This window comes from Amborella trichopoda, chromosome 7 (assembly GCF_054954075.1).
Source record: "Amborella trichopoda isolate Santa Cruz 75 chromosome 7, AtrichopodaSantaCruz75HAP2 v2.0, whole genome shotgun sequence".
NCBI lineage: Eukaryota > Viridiplantae > Streptophyta > Magnoliopsida > Amborellales > Amborellaceae > Amborella > Amborella trichopoda.
Window position 1 is genome coordinate 40,507,734 of NC_142342.1, and position 8,086 is coordinate 40,515,819.

General features: G+C 36.6%; 1 pseudogene across 1 annotated transcript; it reads left to right on the plus strand.

The window, feature by feature from the left end:
• Positions 1-3,673: 3,673 nt before the first annotated feature.
• LOC105421201 (protein TIC 20-I, chloroplastic-like) lies at positions 3,674-7,530 on the plus strand (annotated as a pseudogene). Its single transcript, XR_016058961.1, has 3 exons — positions 3,674-3,810; positions 5,083-5,261; positions 6,709-7,530. The product of XR_016058961.1 is annotated as a protein TIC 20-I, chloroplastic-like (transcript).
• Positions 7,531-8,086: the final 556 nt, after the last annotated feature.

The following is an 8,086-nucleotide window of genomic DNA, read 5'->3' on the forward strand; positions in this document are numbered from 1 at the left end:
TTAAAAAAACAAAAGTTTCCCACGATTCATATCGTTCTAAAAAACCCATGGCTGAAAATGCTATCACCGTCCAATCAATTCATGACATGACCCAAGTGATAATCCATTTTCTTTTCATCATTGTCCATCATTTGATTGGAGGGTGATGGCCACAGACTTCCCATAATCAGAGGAGATCAGGGTGCAATACACTCCTTTTTTTTCTTCAAGCCATTGTTGCTACGGCTGAACTAGAAATGAACCACATTGTTTCATAGAGAATGAAAGACTCCCTATATGAACCACAAGTTTTGCCAGAGTTTTCACTTCCTTAGTTATGCCTTAGGAAATTACCAAAATCTCTCTTTTTATCTCTAAAACAATATCTATCCAAATACCAACCGATATCCATATAGTTCCTACAAAACAACGCACAAAATCATCTCAAACTAATATAATTTAGTTGGGACTTGATATATATCTGTACATAGAGTATTTTTGTAATTTGTATTATATATTGTTGAGATGATTTTTTTATTTTTTTTTTAAAGAAAAAAGTAGTTATCTTTGTAATTTAAGAGAATAAAGAGGCTTGAAGAAGCGAGCAATTGTAACCTTATTTTCTATTGTCCGGGACGTTGTTTTTTTATTTTGTGTTTATTTTTATTTTTTTGTTTTTGTGGATTGTTTTTTAAGGGTCGTCTAGACTTACGAGCCAATTCATTTGTTGTTTGCTGAAAAAACAAAGAATTTGTCGTTATTATTATGTCAATAAAACCTAATCTTCGGTTTGAGTTCTCGAAGTAAAGTTGTTTTGTAATTTCTATTTGTTATGTTTGTTACTTGAATGCTTGAGCTTATATTGGCGAAAGAGAAAACAGCAACAGGGTTGTGTTGTCACTAGAATAAACACATGGATGATCGTCCTCTGATATGGAAGTCCCTTGTAGTTTTTGTGGTTTCAGTACGTGGAATGAATCAAAATTTATAACTATTTTGGTTGAATCAGTGTTCCAAAAAAATCAGATGTCGCCTGTCCTAGCCGCGTAGAGCCAAGGTGGCGCCTTTCTAGATGGCATAGGTTAAAGAAGAGGTGCAGGGGAATATGAGTAACACATCATAAAATATTAAAATTTTTAAAATCCAAAGTTCCAAACCATTGCAAATTTGAGAGAGAGTTTTTAATTTTTCCCTTGCACAAAATTTAAAACTCTCTCTCTCTCTCTGCAAACTCCTGCTGCAAAGAAAACCCTTAAAGTTTATTTATCTTGCACCAAGATGAGGTTCAAATTACTGGTTTTGTTGCAGCACTCAAGAGCGTCACCTCCTCAGCAAACCATAATACATCATCGACACTCCAATTCAGCCATTTTCAAAGAGGTTTGGAGTTCCTTTCTTCTCATGTACATCATTACTTCTACTCAGTGCTGCAGTATCCTTTGTTTGATTGCTTGGTCTGATTTTGCACTCATAAAACACTAGTTTCTGCTGCCGAGAATCAATCCTAAAAAAGAAAATAAAATTCTTGAAAATTATCTCTTTTCTCCTTTTCTCGCCTAGCTTGTAGCATGCTGAAATCAAAATTTGTTTATGTAGTTTCCCTAATGTAGAGGAAAAGAAAAATTAGAAAAATTCCTAGAAGATGACCTAATAGCTAAGACATCTATGCTAATTTTTATGCAAGTTGATTTTATTAAGGATTCGAAAATTATAAGACATCTAAGAAAATACTAGATGTAATAGAAAAGAAATATGGCACAATAGGAGAAACTCACCTTCAATTGCTCTTGGAACAATACAACTCATTTCAAATGAAGGAGGGTGATTATGTAGTGGACCATGTAAACAAAATGCTTGTTATGACTAAGGACCTTGCCATTGCCAGGAATGAAGTTCCTGGTCGCATGCACGTCTCCAGTCTTTTGGACAATCTTCCGACCTCATGGAGGATGGTTACAATTTCACTTTAGTTTGAATGCAAAATCCCCTAGTCTAAGAGACCTGCCCATGTAATTAATCCTAGAGCGAGAACATATGAACAAAGATAAAAAGAGTGAGCTCACTCTTGCTCAAGGTCCTCCTAAACTTGCTAACCCAAGCCTAATAACGAAAGGTTTTAAGGAAATTTCTACAAGACGGACATTAGGTTCAAAAATAAAGGAACCAAGCTCCACAACCATGAGACTAAACCGGGACTTCCAAGATGCTTAACATGTGGTAAGCTCAACCCCTTCAAAGATCATGCCCTCAAAATTGAAACCCACAAAATTCAAAGCATGCAGGAACATGAGCAAAAGGCATGAAGTTGTCTTCTAGTCATAGAGTGTTTGCTTGGTTACCATGACATCAAAGGATGGTTGGTTCATTTTGGGTACGAACTGTCATATTGCAAGCTCCAATGCCCTTTCCAAAGATTTAGGGGGCGTTTAATAATAGAGAAACTAGGTGAAAGTCCCAGACTTTCCCTTAAACTATAGCATTCCCCAGTTTGGAACATAGTTACTGGAATCTCTCTACCGACCTTGCGCTTCCGGTTCCGAAACCCGATTCCGCGTTTCCATTAAGGAATCTCCACGGAAACCATTGAAACCCAGGAAACTCGATTCCTTTATTTCGAAATCTCGATTCGACACATCTTTAGATACCATTTTTTGAAATCAAGTAAACTCGATTTCTTAATTTCAGAATCTTGATTCAGCACATCTTTAGAAACCATTTAGAAGAACTAAAAAAACTCGATGCCTTAATTTCAGAATCTCGTTCCAATACATCTTTAGAAACTTGAACCCATTAATTGTGGGTAGACATTCCCAAATATATCGAATCTAGATTCCAACAAGGATTAAATCTTGATTCCACGTCAATTGGAGTAGAAATCTTCCTTCGAATGCTTCTAGTGGTTGCAGGATTTCATTATTTTACTTGTGTCACTGGATCGCCTTTACTTTAAATTTAAAATATAACTGGTAAATACAACAGATACAATTAAAAGTAAAAGCATGGCATAGACATAATCCTATTTTGTCTTTATAATAATGAAGTCAAAATCACAATTTAGAAATACTTGTCTTTTGTATATAAAGACCATAAGTTCAATAGTCAACACAATCACTTTAAAATTTGGGAAACCTTCTAATAAGAAACATCCAATATAGGTTCTAAAGTTGATGAGGCTCAAGATATACTTGTCGCTTCCTTCTCCATAAAAATGAAATCTCGATTCCTGGTAGGGGTCGTCAAATGCATTCCATAGTCCATATTATCGTAAATCTCGATCTCAAACTAGCGTGGATCTTTGATCCATATACTTCAAAAACTTGATTCCAAATATGCTAGAATCACGATTCGAAATATCAGCATATCTATGTTCCACATATGTCAAAAACTCGATTCCATAGATGTTGGAAACTCAATTCGCATATTAAGGAATCTTGACTCTTGAAGTGTCTATTCCAGGGGGATGGAAATCTCGATTCCAAAGAGGACGGAATCTCGATTCCATATGTGGATGAAACTTGAATCTATTTCAGTCAAAACATGATTCTCAAAAACTATGAATCTCGTTCCTAGCGATTCCTATTGTACAGATAACGATTCCTACGGCAAGAATCTTCGATTTGGTTGCGATTCATCAACTATGGTTTGGAACTCACTTGTCCCTACTTTATAGTTCCCTTAACTAAAACTACGACGCAGGGTCACCCTGCACTGCAACTATCTGGGAAAACTTTATGACCCTCTCCCATCCCATTCCTCATTCTTACTTGCTCCACTCTCCCTCCCAGCCCATCTCCTCCAGAACTGAGTTAAACTATAAGCCTACCAACTGAGGTGATAGGTTTGCTGACTGCCTTAGAGCAAGTTAGAGAGAGAGAGAGAGAGAGATGACATTAATGCTGCAAAGTTGTTGAATGGTTTCAACCACCAAGAAAATGGCTCTTGTTTTAATCCCCGCCTCACATTCACAATGCCCATGCCCCCTTAGCTTCTCCATCCGACCTTCTCTCTCTAAAAACAAGCAAATCATTGTTCTTCACTTACAAATTCCTGGTCTCTCTGCTTAATCTCTCTCATCATTGTACACATAATTTTCAGAGCTTGTATGCTATATGATTTATGGGCAGTGTCTCATGGTTTTGGATGAATTAGGGTATGGGATCTGGGAAATGGGGTCTAGTGGTCACGGAGCTACTGGATTTTAGGAATTTTAGGGTCTTAAGTTTTTAAAACATAGGGTTTGGTTTGTGGATTAGGGTTTAAGATTTTGAGAGCTTTATTTTTCAATTATTTCATTGTTGCTGTGCTTGTGGGTTGTTCTTTTCTCTCCCTCTTTTTGTGTTGGTGGGAAACATGTCCAATTGCAATTTGAAATGATAATCAAACGAGTAGTAGTTTAACTTGAAAAATAGTCAATTGCATAATCAAACACCCCTACGGAACAAATAAGAATTCTTCAATCTACAACTAAGTAAAACTCAATTTGAAATTTTTTACAAATTTCAAAATTGTTGAATCAAATTCTGCCCAAGATCCTTTTTTTATTGTAACTGTAACTGAGCATATCTTACTTGTCATATGCTTTATACAACTTTCTTATTAATCTGAAACCATTTTGGACCTTTTGTTTATTCTTGCACTTATTCATATAAAAAAGCACGTTTTGTGAGCTTGCTTATTCAGTTTAGTTTTTCATGGAAGTGCAAACATAAAGACTATCATTTGGGAGGGAGTGAGAGAGAAAAATTGCATGTTGATTGTGCTAAGCATAATCAGCAATCAACTATCTATTGGACAAACAGAATATGATAAATTTTTATCAATAACTTGAGAGAAATTCAAGAACGTTATGTTATAACTTAGGACCAATGTAAGATTTATATGTTTCACATGATCATATTCCATATTTTTATTTGGTTTTATGTATTCTACACTCATTTCTCTATGCTATAGTGTTATTGTATTGTACAGGGTGCTTTATGTTGATATGACTGGATTAACTGCTAGAGTGCTAGTAATAGTAGTGTATGATATATCCTTTCTGCTGTGTTTCTGATTTAATTCTTATAGTTTTGTTAAAACTATCTGTTTTTTGCTTTTGAGTAGGGTCATGGCTCTACAATGGTGCAGTGGAATCTCAGCATTGCAAAGTAGATCTGCAAAACCCAGCTTCTACTGTGAGGGTTTGACCCACAAAATTGCAGTTAACAGATTTTCTTGTGTTTCTCTCCCTCGTGTCGTGTTTTCGCGTCCAATTGTTTCATGGAGGCAGCAGCCATCAAGAGGTATCTACTAGTTATTTAAAAATTTCTTAACTTCTTTTGAAATGAGCAATGATAATTAGATATGGGATAGAAGTAATAATCTAACATCTGTACTCATTGGAATACATTGGATTTTTGTGAGGATTTTGACACCAAGATTTCTATTCTTTTAACAGTTAATGCAAACCCATGAAAATGCTTATTTGGTTTGTCTTTGAGTAAAATGACTAATTGCTAAATTCTATGCTTCTCTTGTCGTTTCCTTCTTCTTTTTTTTTGAAGTTCAAATTTCTAAGTTTCTCTTTGCAAGGAATAATTTTTTGTCACTGATTGTTTGAATTTTTTCTGATCACTTCAATAAGTTACAAAACTCGACATCTTTAACAGAGTCAAGAAGGAAATGGAGGGGTATCCTTTGTGAGGAATTCATTCTAGTTCATGGTTTGGTCATTTTTGCTTACATTTATACATACATAGTCGTCATCATCATCATCTGAGTTGTATCCCAACTATTTGTAGTCAGCTGCAAGAATTCTGTTCCACTACTCCTCTTTATAAAGTGCCATAGCCTCAATCAAACCATAAGTCATTATATCTCTTCTTACTATGTCCATCCATGTCCTTTGGGCTCTTCCTCTTGCCGTTTTAGAGCCTTCCACTTCCACGTATACCCTTAGTCAAACCATAAGTCGGCATACATACATGCATACACACACACTCTATATATATATATGTATGTATGCATGTATGTATTTATTTAGGATGAAAATAGCATGACCACCTTGCTTTGGTATCATGACTTTGACTTGGGTTAATTGTAACGAAAAGTAGTTTTCTTAAATGGACTATGGAAAAACCATAATAAATACCACCCTCTTGTCGGGAAAAGGCTTGATGCATTTCCCCTCACCAGAGACAACTCAACTAGGCAACCTGAGCAAAATGACAAATAAGTTAAAAAAAAACAAACCTATCAATTTCAACATGTTCTTAAAATTTCTGTGTTTTTTGTGAAACTTTCAGGTAGTGACAATTGAAGACACTATTTGTCACCTTATAATGGCTTGAGTATAGAAGCTTAGTGGTGCCCATATTTATCGGACTACTACTAGAAATTTTTCCATGTCTGTATTGATCAATTCTGCATAATCATTCAATTGTAGCTTGCCTTTAATCCCTTTCCTATGTTTCATCATATACCGAATTTTGATTTGTCTCTACAAGAATCAATAAACATGAAAAAATAAAGCACAATTTTGCATTATTTTGGTTGGTCATGTGAAATTTCCAGCAATCTTCTCACTATTTGGAAGTTTGATCAATGAGTTCAATATTCATTAATCCTCTCTTTTATCCATTTTATCTTCTCTCTATTTGAAACTTAAATCTTCTCATTGTTTATAACCCTTAAGAAAAGCTTAGCTAGTTGAAACTTAAATCAATGTTCGCAATATTCATGGAAAAATAGGATTTGCTTTTGCGCAAGTGCCCACCTCTCGACTTCCTCCTCTCCCTTGATATGTGGCTCGAACGGCAGCCTTGCAAGCACTATCCCCTCTCTTTTCTTCCTTCACCGGCTTCCCTCCCTCTCTACACGTTATAGGCTCAAGCGAATGGGGCCAAGGGCCTCAAAGGATGTCCGCTCCTCCTACCATTACCTCCCAATGACCAAAAAGCCCAAGTGGTGGTGGCGAACCCTTGCCTGCCTTCCATACCTAAAGCCCCTCCCTAAAACTTGGATGTATGCTAACCCGCCTATAATCTTCACCCCTTCTTAGAGGACTTCGAGTTTCTCACCTTCCCATTTCTTGGGTCAATAGAGAGACTACCTGGTTGGTTCTTGATGTTCCATTTTGTCGTCGCTTGTTTGGGTGTTGTGTGGCGAAAGGAATGGCCTCACTTCTTTAGGTTCCATGTGGTGTTGGGGATGTTGCTTGAGATTGCTTTTCAGGTGGTCGCAACAGTTAGTCGTTGGCTGCTGTTGTCGATGTACTGGGGAAAGATAGGGATGCACTTTTGAACAGCCGTCGCGTTTGGATACCTCTTTACAGTGCTCGAGTGCATCCGGTGCATGCTTGCGGGCATGTATGCTGATGTACCTTTATGTGCGATGCAGCATACATGCAGATCCCATATGATTAAGAGAGAGAAAGGGAGATAGAGAGAGGATTGGTTTGAGTGTGTGTTGTTTGTAGGAACTATATGGATATGGGTTGGTATTTGGATAGATATTGTTTTGGATATATATATATATATATATATATATATATATTGGTAATTTCCTAAGGCATAACTAAGGAAGTGAAAACCTCTCTTGTGTTTCATTTAGGGAGTCTTTCATTCTCTATGGAACAATGTGGTTCATTTCTAGTTAAGCCATAGCAAGAATGGCTTGAAGAAAAAAAAGGAAGGTATTGCACCCTGATATCCTCTGATTATGGGAATCTTGTGGCCATCAGTGTTATCACCCTCCAATCAAATGATGGACAGTGATGAAAAGAGAACGGTTTATCACCTGGGTCATGTCATAAATTGATTGGACGGTGATAGCATTTCCAGCCATGGGTTTCTTATAACGATATGGATCATGGGAAACTTTTTTTTTTTGGACTGAAGTTATCAAATTTTATTAATGCAAATCAAATTAAGACAATAGAGATAGAGTCAAGCGAGACACCTCGCTTGGCTAAGCCATCAGCTAACATGTTGGACTCCCTGTAGACATGTTCAAAGGTCAAGGTTAACAACTCCGGCAAATTCCTTAGTTGTCTCCAAATGCATCGCAATATCTAACGGATTCTGCTCCAGCTTGCACCACTTAATCTCATTAAGCGAATCGCCTTCCA